Source organism: Peromyscus eremicus, chromosome 1, assembly GCF_949786415.1.
Source record: "Peromyscus eremicus chromosome 1, PerEre_H2_v1, whole genome shotgun sequence".
NCBI lineage: Eukaryota > Metazoa > Chordata > Mammalia > Rodentia > Cricetidae > Peromyscus > Peromyscus eremicus.
This window is the reverse complement of record NC_081416.1, coordinates 152,974,880-152,998,955: the sequence shown is the minus strand read 5'-3', so window position 1 is coordinate 152,998,955 and position 24,076 is coordinate 152,974,880. Positions and strand designations below refer to the sequence as shown.

The window sequence follows — 24,076 nt, the reverse complement described above, 5'->3', positions numbered from 1 at the left end:
ATTGGGGCGACTGGGAACACACCTTCTTTAGATCAATGAACAAATTATTTTATTGAAGACAGTAGTAAGAGATCACACACACACACACACACACACACACACACACACACACACATACACACACAAATTGCACGGTTTTTATCTCCATAATAGCATCATGAAAAGAAAAAGTTTTATTCACCACAAACACCCGTGATCCCCAGGATCCACACATGGACCTGATATCCTCCATCTGAACAGCCGGCTTCCAAATCCTGCAAACAACATCTCACCGTGATCTAGCTCTTGTCAACCTTTTGAGATAGGATGGGAAATAAAAGGATCAAGTTGCTGGAATCAGTGAGATTAAAGGGCAGACTGTCAAAATGTAGCCAGTGCTTCCAGGAGAGTTTTGAACATGCTTTGTACCCTAAGATCTGTGACACATTACTTGACTTCATGGTTACAGAATAAATATGCCAAATAGGCCCAGTACACACCCACTCCAAACCCCAAAAGACAGGCCAGTCACCACTGGGTGCATCACACTGGCTAGCTGGCCAGGCCCTGCCCCAGCCCACTATGTAACATCACTGTGTTGTTCCCAGGGTGACAGTAGTTGCTAAGGGAGAAGATTGCTGCCTTAGCATGCTTCATCTACACTTGTAGAAATGGCAATTGTCCCTGTCATCCTGCCTATACCATTTTTTCTGCCTCCAAAATATGCTAGAAAGAAATTATAAATAGAATTAATATTGCAATGCTCTCTCCCCTTCCAAACCATACTTTAACTAAAGATTTTTCCCACCCACCTCCAAAAAAATACTTTCAGAATAAACGTATATGAAAAGAGTTGAAAGAGCTAAAACAGAGGAAATGGAGACTGATACAAATTTTTCTAGAAATTTAAATTTAAAAAAGGATACTCAGAGAAAATAAATATTAAGTTGTCAACTCAACTGCTAGAGAAAAGAATTGCAGACGGAGTGGCTGGCCTTTGCCTTGACAAACAGTGCCTTCAAAGTCTGTGAGCACTCCAGGCAAGCTGATTCCGAATACCCAGCACTCCGAAGTGGTAAGCCAGGGCAGCATGGAGGGCAACTCAGCCAGCCCAGCACAGAGGCCACTCTCTACCATCAGAGGTCTCAGCTGGCAGATTAAGCCCATTCTTGTCCACATGTGGTTTCTTTTCTCCCTCCCACATTCCAGAATTACCTCTCCTCAGTCTTTGGGACTTTTCTTGGGCTGTTGGAGGAGGCTGCCACCCACCAATGCTGATCATGCCCCACCCCCAATCAAGTGGCAATGCTGGCGACTGAAGTTTCTCAAGCGCTACAGAGATCAAGCATGAGTTTAATTAGCAGATCCAACCATGTTCATCTGAGAACCAGTATGCTCAGAGCATACCCTAGCCTGCTAAAGTGGCGGCTTGGCATCCATGCACCATAGCCCCAAACCAGAACCCAGAATAGAGGGGAGGGGAATAACTCAGGCCCTTGCCCTGTCATTCCAGACCCTCATCCATCCTGTAGGCTTCCTACAGATCCCATTCTGGTCTTAATAATAACCTTGGCTGATTTGACTGAAAGAGGTTTTTAGAGAGAATTAAAATCTTAGAAAAATGAGTCATATTTGCCTCTCATAAACAAGAAGCTAACTTTCTAGATATGTTTAAAGACAAACTAAGCAGCAAGCCATTCAAGGAGGTGATGCTTTGTATGTAGAATCTATTCAATTTGTGATCTAGGAGCTATCTCCACGGTGACCTCAGTTGAGTTTCCATATATTTTTCTCCTTCATGCAAATAAATTTATAACAATGTATATGTTCGCAAAACAACCATTTCAGGTTTTTGTTTTTCACTTCCATTTGAAAGGGGAACTGATAGTGCTTTGGAGGATGATTTGTACAGAGAGGTGGGCAGGATGCAGGCAAGGAGAAGACCAGGAATTGCGCCAGCTGGAGCAGTTGTCTTCAAGGCTCTTGGCTGCAATAAGTTGTCATGTACTTCATTTGCCCACTGGGAAACTGCACTCCCTTGCCTGGATGGTTAAATGGCCTGAACAAGACAATGCACCTAAAGGGTACATGCAGCACTCACAAGGACCCAACATCAAACGCTGACTGCGGCAGGTACTAACACTGTGACCACTTCCCACCTCTAAGGTCCTTGGGGCCATCAGGCAGCAACATCTACTGAGTTAATACATTCTCCTGAAGGCCCGACCAGAGCTGTTCCATGAACCAAAATCCCTGACTGAGAAGCAGGAGCGCCTATAGTGGAGCACTCAATCCTAACACTTGGGGGACTCAGCCAGGGCTATATACCAAGACCTTGTCTCAAATAAATGCAAGCCAAAAGCAAAGATATAGGAATCACATTGGAGCCTTAGAAATACCAGTCATTCTAATCAAAGTTGAATGGGCAATTCTGTGATTAATCTTAATGTTTAGAGAATCCATGAATTAGCTTTTATAACCTCTCTCTCTCTCTCTCTCTCTCTCTCTCTCTCTCTCTCTCTCTCTCTCTCTCTCTCCCCGTGTGTGTGTGTGTGTGTGTGTGTGTGTGTGTGTGTGTGTGTGTGCATATGTCCATCTCTCTGTGTATCTGTCTCCCTCTGTGCCTCTGTCTGTCTATCTATCTATCTATCTATCTATCTATCTATCTATCTATCTATCTACCTCTGAATCTATCTCTATCTATTTCTGAGCTGGCAGACCATCATTTTGGTGGAGGAGCCATCATGGGGAGAGAGAAGAGTAGGAAGAGAATGCAGAGGACAAGTCCACCTCCACCTCAGTAACCAAAGATCCAACTAAATAGGGCCCAGGTAACCAAAGCATCAGGGCCTTGGTAGAAAGCTCTCAGGTTAATGTCAGCTCAGGCCTATGGTGGTCATTTTTCCTGTGTCAAAACAGCATTTAATTTTCTCATCGGAAAGCCATACACTGAAGCTAGGAACAAGCGGAGATGCTTGGACACTGGGTTGCAGGCTTCCCTGTCTCACTGCCCAGGAAGCATCTGCATAGCTTTCTGCCCCACCCACCTGTGGGATCCTGCACTTCGTGGACAGGGCTTGCTATAGTGCCTGTGACCTTCCTGCCTTCTTTTGACAGCTCCTGGTGTAGGAGGGATAGCTGAATATGGGACAGGGATATGCCTCACAACCCTAGAGTTAAGTAGGAGCACAGCGGAAGGAGCTATCCACCTCCCCTGCTCATTGCCTCGGTTTCCCTTAGTGAAACTCTGAATAAATATAGAACCTGCCCTCCTAGGGAAGTATGTAGTAAGAGCTCAAAAACAAAGGACTGGCATTACCCTGCCGACAGGGTGCCCAGCCTCATCATGGTGCCTGAGCAGTGTCACTTTCTGTTGCCTGGATTCCATGTGGTCCAGGAACACAGCTCTCACCCACAAGGCCTTTTTAAAGGTATAACTGGTATTCAGAAACATTGGAATTGAGCACCACATCTTGCACTGGACAGCCATGTATTCTTACACAATGAAGAAAAAGAAAAAGAAAAGGAAAACCTTCCTCCTCCCAGATTCCAAAGCTGCCCTCATCTTGTGCACGGCCTAAGGGGCACATAGAAACCAATCTGTATATTGCCTGTATACTTCCTGGAAGTAAGGTCAAAAGTGATCTCCGTGTCCCCCTTTGGGAAGTCCAGAACAAAGCCTCACACTTGCACAATTCAGAGTATGAGCTTGAATCCCCTTCCTGGGGAATATATAAAAATGTCTAGACGTTCCTGATGGTCATAATCAAGAGAGCTACTGGCATCTAGTGGGTTGAGGTTCGAATGCTACTCAACATCCTGCATGACAAACACCCACAAGTAGAAAATGTACCTAGTACCAACTTTGAGAGATCTTGGTCAGCAGAAAAAGGTGCCCAGGTTCCTCCAGCGGGTTCTTCTCAAGGCCTCATCCTGATAGAAATCTGCTCAATGCAGAGAGACTCCATTTCTAGGGCATCTCCAGCAAGCCTAGCATGTGTGGAAAGCTGCATACTGTGGAGGCTCTTTAAAGTAGCTCAGATACAAGAGGAAGACCAAAGACCACAACGATTTCTGAAAGTGAAATCTGGAGAGTGCCTCCAACAGTCCACAGAGCCAGTTCCTTCTCTTCACTGTGCATCTCAGGGCAGACAATCGACAGAAGCCGATGGGTGCCACAGACTGGCCTGAGGAGGCCCTACTCCAGGCCCTCCTGGTAGTTTTCAGCTATGTCTGCCTGCATTTAGAAAACACAAAATAAAGTAGGATGTGAGGACAGTATAGCCCAGGGTCCACATCCTAAGGAAAAATGCTTGTACTTTCTGATTCTTTCTATAAGTGATCTGACCACTTGACATACACAGGTACAAACTCACTCTTCTCTCTTACACACTGAAATGGTGGTGAAAAGGAAATCATCTCAGAGCAGGTGCTTCTAGCAGGCAATATCTCCCCACCCCCACCCCTGCACGTGTGTGTGTGTGTGTGTGTGTGTGTGTGTGTGTGCATAAATGAATATAGACCATACACATACCACATACACACCTACCATTACCGCAAGTGAGACCCCAGTTATAATGATCAAAAGTCACTTCCTAGCTTAGTTCTTTCTGACCCCACACATTACTGCCGTACCATTCTATGGATGCACAGAGCAACCAAGGGGAACATGACAGCAGCCAAAGCTTCAAGACATGAAAACTAACTCATTGCCTTGGCAGAGCCTCTCCGTGCAAAACTTCCTACAGTACTTGGCAGTCTGGCTAGCCAACCGGAGAGAGCCCTCCATCCCCACATCCTATTACAGATGCAGCCATACCTTAAGCAGCTAGCCCTGGAGGGGGCATGCTATACCACTGCAGAGGGCAGGTGTTGGCAGGAGGAAGAGAAGGAGAGCAAGAAGTGCTAGTACGAACACTTTACCAAGGTGAGGACTTCATTAGTGTGTGTGTGTGTGTGTGTGTGTGTGTGTGTGTGTGTGTTTGTGTTTACTCCAAATTGCAGCCTCTACAGCCTGAGAGATGGCATCAGGATACCAAGGGCACATGTCCTTACCTGGAAACATGATGAAGCTGGGCTCAGTACCCAAGGACTTCAGGTCCCAGCGGGTGAGCTGGGGGTAGAGCATTTCTGTCCTCAGCATGGCCCCAAAGTGACCTACTGGAAACTCACTTACGATTTAAATTTGCATCGAGTCTCACTTTAAATAATGTTAAGAACAAAATGCAAGCTGATATTTCAGCTTACTTAAAAGGCTTATTAAAAGCACTAAATCCAAAGATCTTAAAAAGCTATAATTGTCCTCATTGAAGCTGGAAAAATAAATCTATTTTGCTTTCTTCTTTTATGCTACCCTTCTTTAAAAACAAAAAAACAAAAAAACAAATTCATCTACATTCTCACAAGCATCATTGCTCTCTTTTTCCCCCTTCCATTCAAGGCACTTTAAAAACACCTGTGCCATTCATAGACAACTTTTGAGCAAAAGGCAGCCATGCTTGGGGAAGGCTGTTTAACTGATTTCCTGATGCCAGAGACAAGCTCATCTTGCTCTAAAAGTAAGATGGAGTTTAGAGCTCACGAGAAAGGGCTTGAGGATTTTATAGGTGTGAGCTGATGGAATTTTCTTGGTTACCTACGGCGGAAGAGACAACCTGATGGCTCAGCTTTTGGTTTGGAGGGCTCTGCAAATAATGTATATCCAAGCCTTCAGTGCCCAGTGGGTGGATACGACTGGTAGGGCCACATGTCTTGGCCAGTTCCTATCTTCTCCCATAATGGAGGCTATTGGCCTCTGGCTTGGACCAGCCCAGCATGACAGTTGTTCCATGCCTGCCCTAAGCCTTCCGTGAAGACAGCTCTGACCAGCAGTTAAATTGCTGAGTTGTAAGGATCTGAAGCCTGCTCAGAAGTTAAACACTCCAGGCATAGAACAAGATGAGTTTTCAGAGCACTGGTCCAAGAGAATGCAAATGTATTGAAAGTGTTTTTCTTCAGGTTTTACATAATTACCATTTATGTCTTCAGGAACTGTTTCCTCAACCTAGTTTAGGGTGAAAGCATTTTAAAGACTTTCTCTGCAGATGACATATGAGGCACTAACCTTTTTTCATGTGCCCAGATGTTAAGTTCATTTTCATCACATTTATGCAAATTTCATTTGAACAGTAAATCAAAAGAAATCTTAAATCATTGTACACTATTTTAAAATCAACACTAAATCCGGTTTACTTGCAGCTATATTAACACAAAGTCACAGTTAATGAACTGAATGTCATAGTCCCCTTTTCCATACAATGGCTATAGCAAGACCTGAGGTCCTCATCATCCATCACATCCACACATTGCTGTCCATTCACTATCAGAGTCCAGTGTCCCCAGATTAAGGATTCTCTGTACATCAAAGCCTTCCAAAAGTTTTCCAAACTTTGGAAAATCAGAGGACCCTCAGTTCAGGAGTCTGACAACGTCGCTAGTATCTATGTTAGGCCCATCAATGCAAAAACTGGGCTTAGCGGCCATGCTTTTGGTAGCTGACTCTTTGTTGGTCAGGTGGGGGTGGTTAATTCCTAGGGCTCTGGGTCCAGTGATTGTCAGGGAGCTGGGCAGAGTGCTATCATTACCAGCAACTCAGCCAGGCGGGTAATGGTGGGATCAAGAGACATTTGCACCACTATCAGGATGACATCATAGCTAAAGCAGCCTTCAGCCAAAGCCCTAGGCTCTCTCAGAGCAGAGGCCAAGGGGCTAAGGAAGGATGCGCCCCCTGTGACTCCCAGAGCTGAAAGCTGAGTCCCAGGGCCCTGCCATGCAGGGTGGTGCACCTTGCCCACAGCAAGTTCCCAGGCAGGCCAGAAAATGGGAAGGACAGCTGGTGTCTTCTCCAAAGCAATCCACTTCCCCCTCCATCCAGCTCACTGTAAATACTACCACTAATAATAATAGATTATACATTTTTTAATAATTTGAGCTTGTCAAGCCATTTCCCTGACCGGAGTGGAGCCGGCATGTCATGCTCACAGCTGCATCTCTACTGTAGAATTTATAGCATTTCCAACCGAATTGTCAATCTGTTGGTGGTGACCCTGTCTTAGGCAAAACAGCTCTCACTCTGCTCTTCCAGCAATAGAAACAGAGGAGGCTGAAGGGAAGGCAGATTAGAAAGGAAGCCTTCGTGCTCTTGTTTTGGTTGCTTTTCTTCCTTTTAAAGCACAGCAAAACACACACGCGCACACACTCACGCAGACACACACGGAGACACAAACCTTAGAATAATAGGGGAGGCATTTGGCCACAAACTGTATCCGCCGCGCAGCGCGGTGCGGCACGACTGGCAACCAACCCCGCTCACTCGCAGCTCAGCTTTCCATGCGGGCGGCGGCGGCGGCGGCGGCGGCGGCGGCGGCTACAGGGACCCGCCACCCTCCCAGCGAACCAGGATGCCCAACTCTCAACTGTGTCCTCAAGATTTCCTCTTCATTCTCGCCATAAGTACACTCTTGGCCCAACCACCTCACCTCGCCAGAAAAGTCGAGAGACGGTTGTAGGAGTTTTGTTTTGTTTTGTTTTTTAAAGCAAAAGTTCTATGAACATCCAGCCTGAGAGATGCAGTGCTCCTGCCCGCTGCACGCTCACACCCGAGCTGGGCTGGGCACTTCGCCCCCACCCCACACCCCGGGCTCTGTGCCCTCACCTCGGGGCGCGCGGAGGCCACTACAGGGCACTTACTTGGCACTTGCTTTTGAGTGTGCAGGTCGTCGCAGTTTTCATTTGGGTTTTCAAACAAGTTTCAGGGAAGAAGGAGGCCAAAAAAAAAAAAAAAAAAAATCCAATTATGCAAATGGACTCCGGCCGGGAGGCGCGCGTTGGATCTGACGCTGCTACTGTATGAGTTCTTGGAGCAGCCCGGCCCGGCAGATTTATGGGGGCGCGTCACGGCTACGCCAAGTCCCGCCGCCAGAGCATCTCGAAGTTAATTAAAGCGGTAATGTCCACTTTCCTAGTGACCCTCCATACACGGGTTTACTATTTCACCCACCAACACGACCCGGAGAGGACATGGGTGTGCCCCCCCCCCCGCCCGTCCCTCTTCTTTCTCTCTTCTTTCTCCCCCTCTTCTGCCTTTCTCTCTCTCTCCCTCCTTTTTGCTCTAAGTCGCCTGCCTTGCACTCAGTGAACAATGAACAAAGATGTGAGTGATGGGGAAAGATCGCCCCCCTCCCAGCCCAAGCAGTGAGCGAGCGAAGCTGGTTTCAAAGTCAAAATCTAGTTGTTAAAACCAGGGAAAGAAAACAGAGTGTCTCCACTCAAGCTTCCTTTACCACACACATACACACGCACGCACACATATGCGCACGCACACCCCACCTCAAGTTCACCTAAACCCAGCCTAGAGACCTGGGGGCGGGGGGAGGACCACGGCCCGGGCGCGCCTGGCTGCCCAACTCGCGGAGGACACGAGGGTACAGCAGCGACAGGGAGCGGTGCTTGCTCTGGCCAAGACCGCTACCCGAGCCCCTCCCAGTCTGCTCCCCCACCACCACCCTCCGGACCCCTCCCGACGTCTACACCGAGCGGCCTGGCCCCGCGGCCCCGCTCTGACTGCCGCCGGCCGGATGCGCTCAGCAAACGCGGCCCCTGTCGGATTTCTGCTAAACTGCAGAGCGGTGGCGGTGGCTGCCCCGAGAAGCGCAGAAGGAACCCGAGGCCAGCTCGGAGCGCACTCACCCGGCTTGGCCCGCTACCCCTAAAGAATGTCCCCCTGCCGCCCACCGGCGCGCACCTCCGAGGCTGCACACGCACAGCGCGCTCGAGCCGGGGAGGCCCGGACTGCACGTAGCCGCCGTTATTTTCCGCTCAAGTGAAAACTAAGGCGGCTGACGAATCACGTCTCCTGCGAGGCACCCGATAGACAAAACAATATCCTGCAAACAAAACCCGGCCACCGCTGCCACCCGCGCGCCAGGCCGGGACCCCGCCCTGCTCCTCCTAGCCCGAGGCTTCTGTCCGCACCGACCCCAGCCTTCCAGGAGAGAACTCCGGGACTTGAGTGCGCGCTCGCCAAGAGGCGGACAGCAGGAAGGACTCACAAATCAGGAGTGAAAAATGGGGAGGGGGGGGGCACTTAACTTTCCACCTGTCCTCAGAGAAACCTTGCAAGAATTTCCTCCGAAGAGTTAAAGGGAGGAGGGGGACAAGGTCCCCCCCCCTTCTTTCCTTTCTCTAACTTCCCCAGCGCCTATTTCCACCTTCCCTCACTTCTCATACCTCCATGTATGCGGAGATAATCTATATTGTAATTGTTTGCAAGATTGCAACAGATGGGAGCGTCGAGATCTGGACACTTCTACTCATCAAAGAAAACCCTCTTCTTTATTTTTATTTTTATATTATTATATTTTTGCCTAAAATACATCTCGAGTCCCGCCTACGACTGTTTTTCTTAATTCATCTTCAATTTTAAAAAAAAAAAATGCCTTGAAGCAAACAGAAAGGCTTATTAGCGACGTTCATTCTCGCTCCAGTATTGGGCTGGGCTGAGGATGACCCCCCCCCTCGGAAAATCTTGCTCTTCCCAGGACTCCCCCCAGTGGCCCCCTCCCCTGGCTGCCACCCCCCCCCACACACACACACACACATACTCGGTCCTACTCCTTCAATCTGATTGGCCTCGCATCTCCAGCCCGGGACTGGCCGGCTCATTTCCCTCCATAACCTGTTACTTATTTATTTATTTCTGTGTCTCAGGCCCCCGCAGGCCCCCGGGACCTGGACAGGATTGGGGCAGATGCTGCAGGAGGCGCACGTGTGTGCCAGGGCCTCTATGGTCCCGGGATCCCGGGTTCGCCCCCCAGGCACCTCGGCCGGGCCTCGCCCGGCTCTTGGGGCGCAGGAAGCCGATGCAAACACAAAATGGCAGGTCTTGGCGGCCCTCTACACCCGCAAGTTAGGCACCCCTGTAAGCATCAGCTAACTTTGATTTAAAAAAAAAAAAAAAAAAAAAGGTTGTCAATTACCCTCTGTCTCCTGGGTGGAGGGCAGATAGCATCACGCACGATTGCAGTGGGGAGGGGGGGAGGTAGCGGGGACCCCCACCACCACCAGCAGCCCCGGAGCAAACGGGTAAAGTCGCTGGAGAAGTTTCCGCCGCGCAACCTCCCTTCTCTTTCGGCTCCCCCGGCCCCCGACCCCACGGAAAGTTTCCCCGGGCCGCGAGCTGAAGCGGGTGGCGCAGGCTGGAGGCGCGGGCTGGGCCGGGTGGGCGCCGGATCCCACTGGCGCGCTGTGCTCTGGGTCCTGGAGACTCCCTTTCAAAGTAACGGTCCTGGGACTGCGGCTGCGGTGGGGAGGCGGCGGCCAGGGCGCGGGTCCCGCTCTCCGCCGAAGTTCTCCAGCGCCATTCGATGCCGAGTGGCCGCCTCTACTCGGTTTTCCTCCTCCCGTTTTTTTTTTTCCCTCCCTCTCTCTCTCCCTCTCTCTCTCTCTCTCTTTCCCCTTAACCCCAGCTGACAGCTTCTCTCGCCAACGTCACAACCACGGATATTTAATTAGACCATATTTTTTAATCGCGATGGGGTGAGAAGCAACCCGGTTGCAGGCCTCGCCAGGCGGGGGAGGGGGAGGGGAAGGGGGGGAACCACGCCAAGAGTCCAAACTCACTTTGCCACCTCCCGGAGATCGTGGCCGCCACCACCACCACCTGGCACCCGCGCGCCCCTCCACCGCGTCGCCCCCACCCCCAACCCCGGCCTCCCCACCACCTTTGTTTGCCTTACCTTAAAACATTAAACGCGGGCGTCGGGAGCAAACTCGGGCACGTAAACCGAGCGTTGTAAAAGATTGTGTTCAATGAATAATGAAACATGTCCACATGATTGACTTGATCATTTTCCGGGGCTGAGGGGGGACGGGCGCCCAGCTCGCGCGCCTCGCTCGCCCACTCGCCAGAGCCCGGCCAACTGCTCTTAGCCCAGCCCCGGCAGGGCAGGCTCGCTTTTCATCAACCTCATTTCAGAATCGCCCCGTTCATTGATACTCATCATCCAACCCCAGCAGACATCCCATCCCCTGCTCGGCCTCCCCCTATCTGGTAGGTGAAATGCATTGTACCATTAAAAACGCTCTCCATTGTCGCCCTGGCGTAATTCACAGCAACTAGATAGGTCTTTCAGCATTTAGCTTTGATGAGCCGGAGACTGAACCCTTGATATAATAATCTACAAAGAATGGTGTGTGGTCGTCCATTTTTTCTCTCTGTCTAGCAACTAAGAAACCATTTAACACAGCGCAGCTTGCTTCTGACCTTGAGCTCATGTAAACACACTTATTAAAATCTATCTATTCTCCAAGAGCTACATTCTGATTGTCAGACTCGTTACGGAGACATACATCAGCCCCTTCGCTTGTCACTACTTTGCATTCCTGCCTTTAACTAAAGAATTTTTTATCCAGCCGAGAGGGAAAGAGCGATTGCCACGGAGAGAGAGGAGAGAGAGACGCGGAAGGGGGGAGAGGAAAACGCGTAATTCTTACCTGTTCCTCAAACTATTTAAAGTCTGTTTCTCTTCTGGGGTGAAAAAAAAAAAAACTCGCGGGTGAATCTCGGTGGACAGCGGGACGTGGAGAATCAGTCACAACCCGGGCGTTTAAGGGAGTCATCAGCGATCAAATGACGTTGATCCGCGCTGTAACCTTGTGGCGTATTTAATGTAAATAAGGCCGTTATGTTGCCAATCGCCGCGATACAAACACGGAGAGGTCTTCAGCCTCGCCTCCCGCGCTGCCATTAGAGGCGACTTTATTTACAGACACTATTTAGGAGATCATGATAATTCTAAAACAATACTAGTGCCAAATGATTATGAAAATATGATTTTAATTAATCACGTAGTAGGCAAGGAAATTAGCATACGGTAATTAAACTTCGAGAAAAACGTCATGCAGGTTCTCTGCCTTATGGGTCCAGAATAATCATCGCGGTGGGCTCCGAGACTTAATTACGAAACAAAATAACTTTTTTAAAGGCAACTTTGCAAGGCTGGTCCTCCAGGCGAACGTTTGGGCAAATAATATAAGCCGAGGCAACAAAGTGGGGATTTCAGGGATGCAGAGGTTGGGCTTCTGTGAAGCAAAGAAGGGGGGAAAGATGGGGGGCGGGAGGAAGCCGAATAATGCAATTACAGATTCTCTGTCCTAGAGTTGACAAAAGCTGGTGCCTCAAAAGCCTCTTTGTTATGGGATTATATAATGATCCTGGTGTCATTATGGGTAAAAAAAAAAAAAAAAAAAAAAGAAAAGAAAAAGAAAAAAGAAAGATTCAATAATAATAATAAAAGAAGTATGCAGACACACCAACGAGCAGCTTGCTTTTAAAGAAAGGCTAAAGTGTGGTGTTGGGTGTGCAGATAGCAGGAAGACAAGGTCTACAGAGTTGACAAACAAAGACGATGGGCGAGGAGAGGAGGAGGAGGAGGAGGAGGAGGAGGAGGAGGAGGAAGAGGAGGAGGAGGAGGAGAGAGGAGAGAGACAGAGAGAGAGCCTGAGAGTGGGGCCTGGGGTGTGAATGATTAAGAAGGGATGGAGAAAGATGGATTATACAAAATGCCCAGCCATTGAGACACTTAAACACTGATACAGGTAGAACAAGTTCCAGCTTGTCCGAACTAAGTCCCCCCAAGATGACTAGGGGGTTTTAAACTCCAGCATCACAATACATCAAAAGCAAAGATATGGAGAAAGCTCTCTCCAGCTGCCCACCACTCCTTCAGCGGAAGGATCCACTCAGATGCAAACAGCAGTTCTGGAGTGAGGACAAGGCTCAGAAACTTGGGAGGAGCTACTGGCGTCCGGCCTGGTGGGGTGCCTGCACCATCGCCAAGAAGCTGCTGGCAGTGGGCTCTGGGCAGTGGGCACCAGCCTGGTCACTACTGCCCATATCCTCAAAGCTGGCCCGAGGGAGAGTCAGTATTTTTCTTTCTCTCCTCTCCCTCTCCCTGTCTCCACCCCTCCACCTCCACCTTGTTAAGAGAACCTGGAACAAATGACAAGCTGGTTCTTTGAGACTCTTAAAGACCTAAAGAATGTCAGCCATGCATGCACGTATGTAAGTATGTATGTATCTGTATCCCCTACCAGACCAAAAAAAAAAAAAAAAGGTTTAGGAATTAAGTCTGTATTCTCCAATCTGATGGGCTTTGCACAAAATACAAGGTTTAGGGTTTTTTCTTTCTCCTCGTGTAGGAATTATCAAGCAGTTACATCAATGATACCACTATCTCTGTGGGAGTGGAATTGGTGTTCTTTATTTCAGTTCTTCCTGGATCGACTGATTATATTCTGTGGTCTTTTGAACCTGAGACTGTAAGTCAAGTGATTCTTCATAAGTGACAGTTTGGACAAAGCAGCGAGCAGGTCGAAAGGAAGTGGCCATATGGACTCGAAGAAAAGGCACTTTCTCGGGGATAGAATGAGGGTGGTGGTCTCTGTCTCCTTTTAACCCTGCAGCCGCCAGCACGCCTAGGCCTTGGGGGAGACACAGAAGTGCATCCTCACTTCATCCTGAGGCCCCTGAATGCGCCAGTACCAGTGGCTCAGGCACCCGCAGCCCTTGGAGAACATACATCAAAGAAAGACCGCCCCTGCTTACTAGAAGGCCTGTTGAACTTCATCTGGGGGTCACTTGGAGTCGGTGGGTTTCTAAGAGGCCTAGTGAGTCTGGATCCGCTGGACAGCGACTTCCCACCACCTGAGAACCAAGACCCACAGCTTGGACCAAAAGAGCTCAGGCCGGAGCTTGCCGGCGCCCCCTGTCGGCGCCGCAGTGCTTGTCACCCCGCTCCTGCCACGGTGGGGTGCAGAGGGAAGACCCAGGCGCTTATGTTATGCAGGAGTGATAGAAGCTAGGGTGGAAGGTAATGCGACAGTAAGCAGAGGCCTAATATTTATGCTGGTGAAAAATTGATCCTTAAATATGTCTCATCAAAGCAGGTTCCATTAATTCCCCCACATAGGAGCCCCCTTTTGTGTTCTGTGACCTCATAATTTGTAGCGTGCATTCCCAGTAGCAGTAGATTACTTCTTGATGTCCCACATGTAAACATCTTATACCAATAGTCCACCTGCTTTGAAAGTAATGCATTTGCTCTGACGGCTGTCATTCCAAATAGCCCCAGGATTGATGATTGGTCCACGCATCTGAACTAACAACTCCTTCAGTTGCAGCTCCTGACACAACAGCCTCCCTTTCACTTTTGTTTGTATATTGCTCTTCTTTCCCCTTAACTGTCCTTACAATTCTGCCTCCCACGGTATAGTCATTGATAAAGTCATTGCTAGTGACCAAGAGAGTGAAGTGCCGAAGACTGAGGGGTGAGGTGAGCTGAGGAGAAAGGCGGCTCAGGACGCTCCTTGGACAAGCTGTCCCCATCTCAATTTTCTCATCTGCAAATAGATGGTCTCCAGCCACCTGCAGTGCCCCTCTGATCACTCAGAAATGAGGGATTTCAGAAGAGGGTGGCCACATTCATGGAGAAATGGCATAGACTCCTGGCAGAAGAAATATGTGCTGGTCCTGTGGATCAGATGGGAAGTTGGTCTAGACATCCGTAGGGGGCTTGACTTTGCATAGTCTCTGCTTCTTGATTTCAGCTCCTCTAGAAGTGACCTCTTCCACCCGAGACTCTGCTCTCCTTGGTGGAAAGTCACCTGGGCTTCCACACTGAAGTCCCCTTGCATTGATGAAGAGCTCTCTCTGCTGCTTAGGTCCCACATCTCATCTCATCCCTGCAAGACTGAAGTTCAGCAGGAGCCCTTGGAGATGGAAGGTGATCCTCTAGTTAAAAGGCTTTGTCCACCTTGGTTTTCCCGCCATGAACTGTTGTTCCAAGGAAAATCTCACTCCCTCCAGTATTTTTCAAACAAGCCTTTTAAAGGTCAAAAATGCCACTGTCCCTCTTGCTCTGGAAGAAGGAGGAGCAGGGGTACACAGGGAGGAGGAGGAGAAGAAGTAGGAGAAGGAGGAAGAGAGGAAGAGGAAAGAAAGAAAAGAGGAAGAAAAAGAAGAGAGGAGGAAGGAGTTGCACCTCTGTTCCAGTTTTACTGAGAAGAAAGAAGTCAGCACAGTAATACAACTGTCTGGGATAGAACAAATCCCTTTTTCCAGTCACACCTCTTCCTTCCCTTCCCATCCTGAAGGTGTCTGGCCTCAAGTTCTACCCAGTCAGTGCATCTCTGCTCTCTAGACATGGAATGGACCAAGACCAAGCATGTGATCTACGCTGATCCAATCAGAGTCAATCTGGGTTCCTTTTATTCGTTTTTTTGTTTGTTTGTTTTTAATGGGCTGGTGGAGTGAGTGAGCTGCTAGAGAGTTGTACCTGAGGATCCAAGCTTGCAGAGGCGCCAGGGAAGAACCTGAGGATGATGCCAAGCCCAACAATGGCAGAAATGGGGAAACAGTCTGCTGACTCTGTATGAGGCCCAAATCCACCCAGAGCTGAAGCCAAAGCCACTTTGCACACTGGAGAATCAATCCCCTTTCGTTGGTCCTCCTGTCATGTGTGGCTCTGGTGTGTTTAGCACCTGGTAAGAACAGGAATACTTTGAGTTGGCCACTAAAAAGCTCTACAGTCAAGGCTGGGGCAAGGGGCAGAAAGCAAAGAGTGGCTCACCTTGCCATCCCCACTGAAAGAGCATCCACAGGCCTTGAAACCTACAGGTGTGCCTTGCTTTAAACTTTACATATGGCCCAAGAAAGACATTTGAACTTTGGTAGATTGGCTGATTTCCTGAGTTAAGAGAGATGTATGCTAGAAGCACTTCAGAGACAATATCTTTTGTAAAACAAACAGTAGGGCTCTGAAATAACCAATAAATAAGAATTTACTTGTAATTCTGCCTTTGAATGATAACACCAGGCTTTAGGTCCAATCAAGATCAACCTGGGTGTTTTCATGATGTCCTTATATAAATTAGTCAAAGGAATCTGGGGATGGTGGTACACCCCTTTAGTCCCAGCACTGAGGAGGCAGAGGTAGACTGATCTATGTAAATAGGAGGCCAGCCTGGCCTACTTATTGGGTTCTGGGACATCTATGTTACATAGGGAGATCCTTTCTCAAAAAAAAATTTATTCAAAGGTTGTACGTTTATGGTTTGAATCTGAAACAGGATTCTGTTTTGAGCCCCTGGTCCCTGGATATCTGTGCTCTTTTGGGAGATTTTGTAGCTCTTGGGAGGTGAGGGACTGGCTGGCAGCAATAGCCACTAGAGCCAGGGGGCTTTGAAGATTATACCAGTCCTGGTTCTTGTGTTCGGGCTGCCCTCTGTCGAATGGTCATTGTAATGTGAGGAGCCTCTGCCACGTATTTCCATAGCTATGAACCCCACCAGGCCTTCCCCACCTCAATGGACTGAAATCTGAGCCAAAATAAGTCTTGTCCACTGAAGTTTTGTTGTATTGACACAGGGTCTCATTATGTAGTCCTGACTGTCCTGGAACTCACTATGTAGACCAGGATGTCCTCAGACTCACAGAGATCCACCTGTCTCTGCTTCATGAGTGGGATGAAAGGTGCACCACCATGCCCAGCTTCCTTTAAGTTCTTTAAACAGGCTTTTTCTTTTAAAACCATAATGAGGCTAAAGTACCTAACACAGATGGAGTCATAGTTCTCTACTTGTGTGCAAGGCTGTGGCCTGGACCATTCTAAATGCAGCACTGGTACATTCAGGCATGTTCAAGCTGTTGGCTATAGGCCTCATGAACTCTGGGATAGCCATGTATCCAACACTGAATCATGAACCTACTCAGAACATGATGAGATTTGAAGATGACAAAATTGTATCACAATACCAAAAGGCTGGCCATGCCTGACTGGCTCTGGTATTGTCAGTAATAGCTACATCAACTCTTGAGTTGTAAGGGCAAACCCCCAAACCAATCGGATTCCAGCCAATTAGTACATCACAACTCTCTGGACATTGATTCTTTTGAGACTGAACATATGACCTATACTGTCCAACCAGGTTGAGTCTGGGTTATCTTCCTCACACCTTAAGTTAGTGTACTGCCAAGCTGGAATATAGCCTATGCTCTGTGTGACTGCAGAGAACCTGTGACTTGAATAGCCCTCCATCAGCTCTAGGGTGGCTGTCGAGCCTAGTCAGCTGAAGGAAATCATCATTCTCTGCCATGTGGCACTGGTAGAGACCCACACACCACTTTTGCTAAGATATGTATAACTCCCATGATTCCCCAGAGCCAGTATATAACCCACAGCAGCCACCTGGTCCCTGCTCTTCCAACTTTCCCATTGTCAGCCTTCATTATTTTCTTTCTCAGACAGGGCCTCCCTTTGTAGCCAAGGCTGGTCTCAAACTTGCAATCCTCCTGCCTCCACTTGTTGAATCCTGGGATCACAAGTTATTCCACTCACATTCAGCTGTTTACCTTGATTTGTTTTCTTATCTTAGAAGGAGGTGCAAAGTTTCTTACTAGAAACCAGAGAGATCAAATATGGGGAAAGCCACGCTTGCAGAGAAGATTGCAGCTGGCTTTGGCTCACACATACAGCCTGAGCCATAGGAGTGAGCAGAATCACTGAGAACAATCCCCCAGGGCCCCTCGGTAAATGCTGACTTTAGTCACCTTCCAGCCATCATGCCTTTGCTAAGAAACTACCAGGATGCAAATGGAAACAACCAAGTCACACTCAGGGCCTGCCTTCCCTGGACCCTCACAGAACACAGACCCCTCCATCTCTGGTCAGTAGTGCACCAGAGCCAGGGAAGACTCATCATTGCAGACACTGGGTTAAAATCCCAGTTCCACCACAGGGCTGAGATCAGTCTCCTGGAGTTAGGAAAAAACAAAAGCGGAAGACTTGGCTGAAGAGAGTCAGGCATGTGCCAAGGGCAAAGCACCTACTGATGGCACCAGGCCGAGCTGAATTATACAGCTGATGTGGGGGACAGGTCAGAAACTCAGAAGATGGGTTAACATGCCTGCACAGCACGTCAATCTGTGTCTACATGTGCACCCAAGGTTCTCACACATTCCAGTGAGCACTGTGGAGTCCCCATAGAGTCTTGAAGCCTGTGCCTGGAAGAACCAAAGGATAAATGGAGCTTCTGAGAGATCAAACCCCAACCTTGGTTGGTCACTACCCATACCTGGTCCAGCCCCTGGCACAGTACAGGACATTAGGAAATGTCTATGGAAAGAATGAATGATACTTAACATGTAAATAATTTTTACTAGATGCTGGGGACTACTGTCTGGCTGTCAGTCTTGATTTAACCTTGGAAAATGGTGCAAAGTTTATTGCTAGGACCCAAATGATCCTAAATGATCTGTGGAGTGGCAAGGCAATGTTTCTTGAATGAATGAATGAATGAGTGAATGAATGAATGAATGAGTGAATGAATATGGCACTGCTTAAAATGGGTTGATGCCACTAGGAATTAGTTGCAACTTAAACAATCAATGGTCATCTTCTCTAAAATAAAGTAACAGTTGACTAGGAACCAGAAGAGCAGACTCTCACCTGCATCTCACCCTAGAGCCCTTGTATCTTTTCTTTCATACATTTTCCTCTGCAGGAAAGTTTCTTCAAATACTTTGAATCATTTTCTATGGATACCCTCTGTCTTGCTTTTGTTCTCTGACTTTGTTATTTCCCCACATCATAAAATTCTTGGAAATCATGATTTTGGGGGGGCTATGTAGTGTTTTACCAAGAAGAGGCATAAGGATTTATTTAAATGATCTCTTATTATTGAAACCTTTAAATTGTTTCTTCATTCCCTTGAAAGCACTGGAGTGCTGAGAGATGTCACTGCACACTACACCAGTCCTTCCAGTACTCAGGAGACTGAGCCGGGAGCATCACAAATTCAAGGCCAGCCTAAACTAGCTCTCAAAAGAACAAAACAGAAAGCGTTGGTGTGAGCATTTATGTGGCTAAACCTGTTTATTTGCTAGGGATCCGTGACTGGATGAACTTCGGTGGTTCATTGGAAGGCTGAGGTGTTGCCACATTTCTTCCCCCAAAAACTGCCCCAACCCTGACTTTCCTGCCTCTTGCCCATATGCAACGGACTTTGAGACTTACCTCCCAATTCATGAGTAGATGTCCCCTTAGGCAGATACACTTACTGTTCATAAGTTGTCTTTCCAGTCCTGAGGGTGGTGCAGTTTGCAACAGGGCTCTGAGGTCCCTAGTTTCACCCCTTGGGCACTGGCAATCCCCAGGGATGGAGGGGGAAAAGACAGACTTTTTGGCTTCAAAGGAAACAATGTGTCTCTTTGCTTGACTCTTTCCACCAGGCTGCCTATCTGGACAAAGGATGTGTCCTGTCAGTAAGAGAAAGGAGGCAGTCATCTCAGAAGCCTGATCCAAACCTACTTTCTACCTACTCAGAAGCTGCTGCTTAATTGGGTGGACCATGTACCTGTGATCCCAGAACTCTGGAGGTTGAGGCAGGAGGTAGCACCAGCTTGAGCTACATCCTGAGTTTGAGATCTGTCTGGTTATAAAGAGAAACCACGTCTGAAATGAACGAAGAGGGCTGGAGCGATGACTCTGGGTTACGAGAGTTCAATTCTCAGCACTTGCATGGCAGTTCACAACTGGTTACCCCAGCTCCAGGAGATCTGACGCCCACTTCTGCTGCACATCCATGGGGGGCGGGGGGTAGGGATAACATAAATTTTGAAAAGTAAAAACTGAATGGAAGGAAAGAATACATGAGGGTCACTCCAGATTCCCCACCCCACCAGTTTCACTCCCTGGATTACCTTTGCCATTGGTGGTAATTCTTCTATTGCTTTGAAAGGGAAGGCAGAAGCACCACGCAGCATGGAATGACAGAGCTCAGGTTCTATGGCTGACTTCCTGAGTTCAAAGCCCAGTGTCACCATTTCAAAGCTGTATGACCTTCAGCAAGCTAACTTCGCATCTGAGAATGGAGCTCCCACATCATCAACACATTTGGAGGACAAGTTGAGTCAGTACTTAGCATGCACCTTGTGCAGTTTCCACTTGATATTCGCATTAATGACAGATATGTTCTACATTCCTTTTTTCCACCATTAAATAGGATTGGTAGTGCCCCATACTTTTGGTTCAGCTGTTTAGACCATGGGGATATTTGTTTCATTCAGCTTTTAGCATGCTCTTACCCACACCAAAGGACTTGTCTGCCACCCTGAGTCTCAGCTCTCTGCCTTGTTCTTTCTGCAGATAGCATCCACTTAGTCTTTTTTCATTTTTAAAGACTCATTTATTTTCTTTTATGTGTATGAGTGTTTTATACATATATACATATATGCACGCACACACACACACACACACACACACACACACACACACACACACACACCATGTTTCATGTCTGGTTCCTGTGGAGGTCAGAGCAGGGCATCAGATTCCTGGGAACTAGAGTTATGGATGAGCTACCATGTAGATGCTAGAAACAGAACCCAGGTCCTCCACAAGAGCAATAACTGGTCTTAACCACTGAACTATCTCTCCAACACCCCATTTAGTAATTTTTTAATTAAATTAAGTACAAAGTAATAGGTTTTGTTTTGGCATCTGTATAGACATGTGTCATTATACTTTATTTTATCATTCATCTCCTCCCAACTATCTCCCTCTTACCTCTTACCTCTCACTGCACACCTCTTACCAGCCCCTTCCTCCCTCCAAATCATTCCCCTCTTCTGTTTTCATATCACATATAGTCTATCTTCCTCTCTTCCTCCCACTCCCCAGCATTCTTTAAGATCTTTCTATGCTGTTAACAGCACATTTATACCTTGAAAACCTGCACACACACACACACACAGTGTCTGCATATGAGAGAAAACACAGTATTTATTATTACAAATATAGCTTAATTTGCTTACTGTATTGATCTCCTCCATCCATTTTCCTGCACACTTTATCATTTCATTCTTTACAGCCTGGTAAAATTTCCTTGTCTATGAGTACCACAATTTTTTTATCCATTCATCTGCTTTTGGGATCTAGACTGGCTCCACTTCCTGAAAGTGTGCCTGCAAAACAGGGCTGTGGAAGTGCCTCGGTGGCATGTTGACTTAGAATCCTTCATGTGTGTACACAGGAGCGGGATAGCTGGATTGTACTGTACTTCTACTGTCGGGTTTTTTTTTTTGGTTTTTTTTTGAGGATTTCTATACTGATATCCACAGTGGCTGAACCATTTTCACCCCCACCAGCATGACTAAGGGTTCCTCTCCCCCATGTCATCAACAGCTATGGTCATTTTCTTGATGACACACTGTCTGATTAGGGTGAGGTGGATTCTCAAAGCAGGCATGTTTAGTTGCTTTGGAAATGAACTGGAGGGCTTTGCTGTGTAATAGGAAGGTTCCCACCTTTGCCTGCCCACCTTCAAGCTTCCAAATTGCCATCACTCTGAGGTTCATAGTGACCCCTTCATGATCTCTATAAACACAGACACCCTCTGTTACAGAGTTCATTTTATGTTGAAATGTGAAAGTAGGACTAGAATTTATCACTAAACTAACTTTAATTTTGCCATTCTTAAACGTCTTCCATAAATATCAAATCGGTTTTAGTTTTCATTTCCCTGATGGCTAAGGATGTTGAACACTCCCTCAAATGTCTATTGTCTGTCTGTCTGTCTGTCTGTCTCTCTCTCTCTCTGTATGTGTGTGTGTATGTGTGTGTCTCTCTGTCTGTCTCTGTCTCTGTCTCTCTCTCCTCATTCAGTTCATTAGCCCAACGACTGATTGTATTATTTGGAGGATTTTTGGTATTGAATTTTTGCAGTTCTTACTATGTTCTGAATGGTAACCCCAGTCTAGTGTATAACTGATGAAGTGTTTCTCCCACTCTGTAGGCCATATCCTCATTTCAGTGATGTCTTCCTTTGGTGTGCAGAAGATTTTAATGTCATGTAACTCCATTTGTTAATTCTTGGGATTATTTTCATGCTGCTGGAGTCCTTTTCAGGAAACTCTTTCCCATGCCCATGTCTTGAAGTGTCCTGCATGTGTTCCCATAGTAGCACCAAAGTTTGGGCCTTCCATTAAGGTTGTTGCTGCATGTTGCAGTGAATTTTATCAGGGTGAGACCCATTTGTCTACTTGCATTGGGACACCTTTGTGGAAAATAGGCAGCTGTCACTGTGTAGGTTTATTTTTGGATCTTCTTCTATTCCATTGGTCAACGTGTCTGTTTTTGTACCACCACCCTACATGTTTTGTTACTATAGTTCCAAAACTAGTCTACAGAATAGAAAGGGGAGAAATACAGCTGAACATGTTCTATGAAGCTAGCATCACTGTCTTAGGGTTTCTATTGCTGTGAAGAGACACCATGCAAGGTAACTCTTATAAAGGAAAACATTTAATTCGGGCTGGCTCACGGTTTTAGAGGTTTAATCGATTAACATGATAGGAAGTATTGCAATGTGCAGGCAGACATGGTGCTGGAGAAGGAGCTGAGAGTTCATATATCCAGATTGGTAGGCAGCAGGACATGAACTGGCTTGATCTTCTGAGACTCCAAAGCCCACTCCTAGTGACACACTTCTAGCAAAGCCATACCTAGTCCAACAAGGCCACACATCCTAATAGTGCCACTCCCAGTGGACCAAGTGTTCACATACGTGAGTCTATGGGGACCATTCCTATTCAAACCATCACAACCACCCTACTACCAAAACCAAATAAGGACACAACAAAAAAAGAAAACTATAGGTTGTAGTGGGTAGCCATTCCAGCTTTGATCTGGAAGTTTCAACCCCCATTGAGACTTTGGCAACTGTCACGCCTACAAGGCAGGGCCAAGGGAGGCACCTGGAGACCGGAGTTCTGGATGGGCCAGCGCTGGCTCTGGTCCAGGACCCTGGACGGTGGAGGTGGGCCAAGCAGAGCTCCAGAGAACACTGCTGGACTGTGATACACCTTTCCCAGACCCCACGACCTACCTATCCCTTAATTTGTAAGTTACACCATTAAATAAATCCCCTTTTAACTACGTGGAGTGGCCTTAATAATTTCACCAATAATAGGTCAGTCTCCCTAATGTACATAGACACAAAAATTCTCAGCAAAATTCTTACAACCTGTGTTCAAGAACACATTAAGACCAATCACCACAACCAAGTTGACTTAGTTCTAAGGGTATAAACTTGGTTCAACATCCATAAATCAATAAATATAATTCAGCACATAATGAGACTTAAGGTCAGACCACCTAATCATGTCATGATGCCTAAAAGGCCTTTGACAGTGTTCAACATACCTTTATATAAGTCTTGATACAACTAGGAACAGAAGAACAGCTTAACATGATGAAGATTACATATGAGAAAACTCTAGTCAGCATCATGCTAATTAGGGAAGAGCTGAGAGCATGTCCTTCAAAATCAGGACTGTAACTCAGTACAGTACTCTCAGTCTGACCCAGAACACTAAGACGAGAGAAAGAAACAAACAGGATGCACATAGGAAAAGAAGAAATTTAATTATCCCTATTGTAGATGCCATGGTCCATACTTGACCAACCCCTAAAGACTCCACCAGAATATACTGAGACATGATAATGCATTAAGCAATGTATCGGGCACAAAAATCAGCATTCAAAAGTCAGTAGCCTTTCTACCCACCAATAAAGAGCTTGCTGAGAAAGAAGTTGTGGAAAACAGCCCATTCACAGCAGCCTTACAATAACTAAAATATGTAGGAGTAAATCTAACCAAAGAAGTGAAAGACCTCTATAATAAAACCCTGAGATAGTGAAGAAAGAAATTTGGGAGATGGGAAGATCTCCTGTGCTCATGTGTTGGCAGAATTAACATTATGAAATTGACTAAATTACCTAATGCAATCTACAGATTGTACACAATCTCTGCTAATCCTGAGAACATTCTTCACAGATCTAGAACAAACAATTCCAGAGTCATATGGAAGCCCCGAAGACAAGAAGAGCCAAGACAGTCCTAACCAGAGTAAGTGCAGCGATTTATTTTTGTCAACTTAACACAAACTAGAGCCACTTGAGAAGTAGGAACTTCAATTGAGGAAATGCCTCCATCAGAT

At 47.1% G+C, this 24,076-nt stretch overlaps 1 long non-coding RNA gene across 1 annotated transcript; it reads left to right on the top strand.

Annotated features, from left to right (window-relative positions):
* The first annotated feature begins 10,938 nt into the window (after positions 1-10,938).
* On the top strand, positions 10,939-20,097 carry LOC131902374 (uncharacterized). Its single transcript, XR_009377074.1, has 2 exons — positions 10,939-11,068; positions 19,307-20,097. It is a non-coding gene; the product is annotated as an uncharacterized LOC131902374 (long non-coding RNA).
* The last annotated feature ends 3,979 nt before the right edge of the window (positions 20,098-24,076 follow it).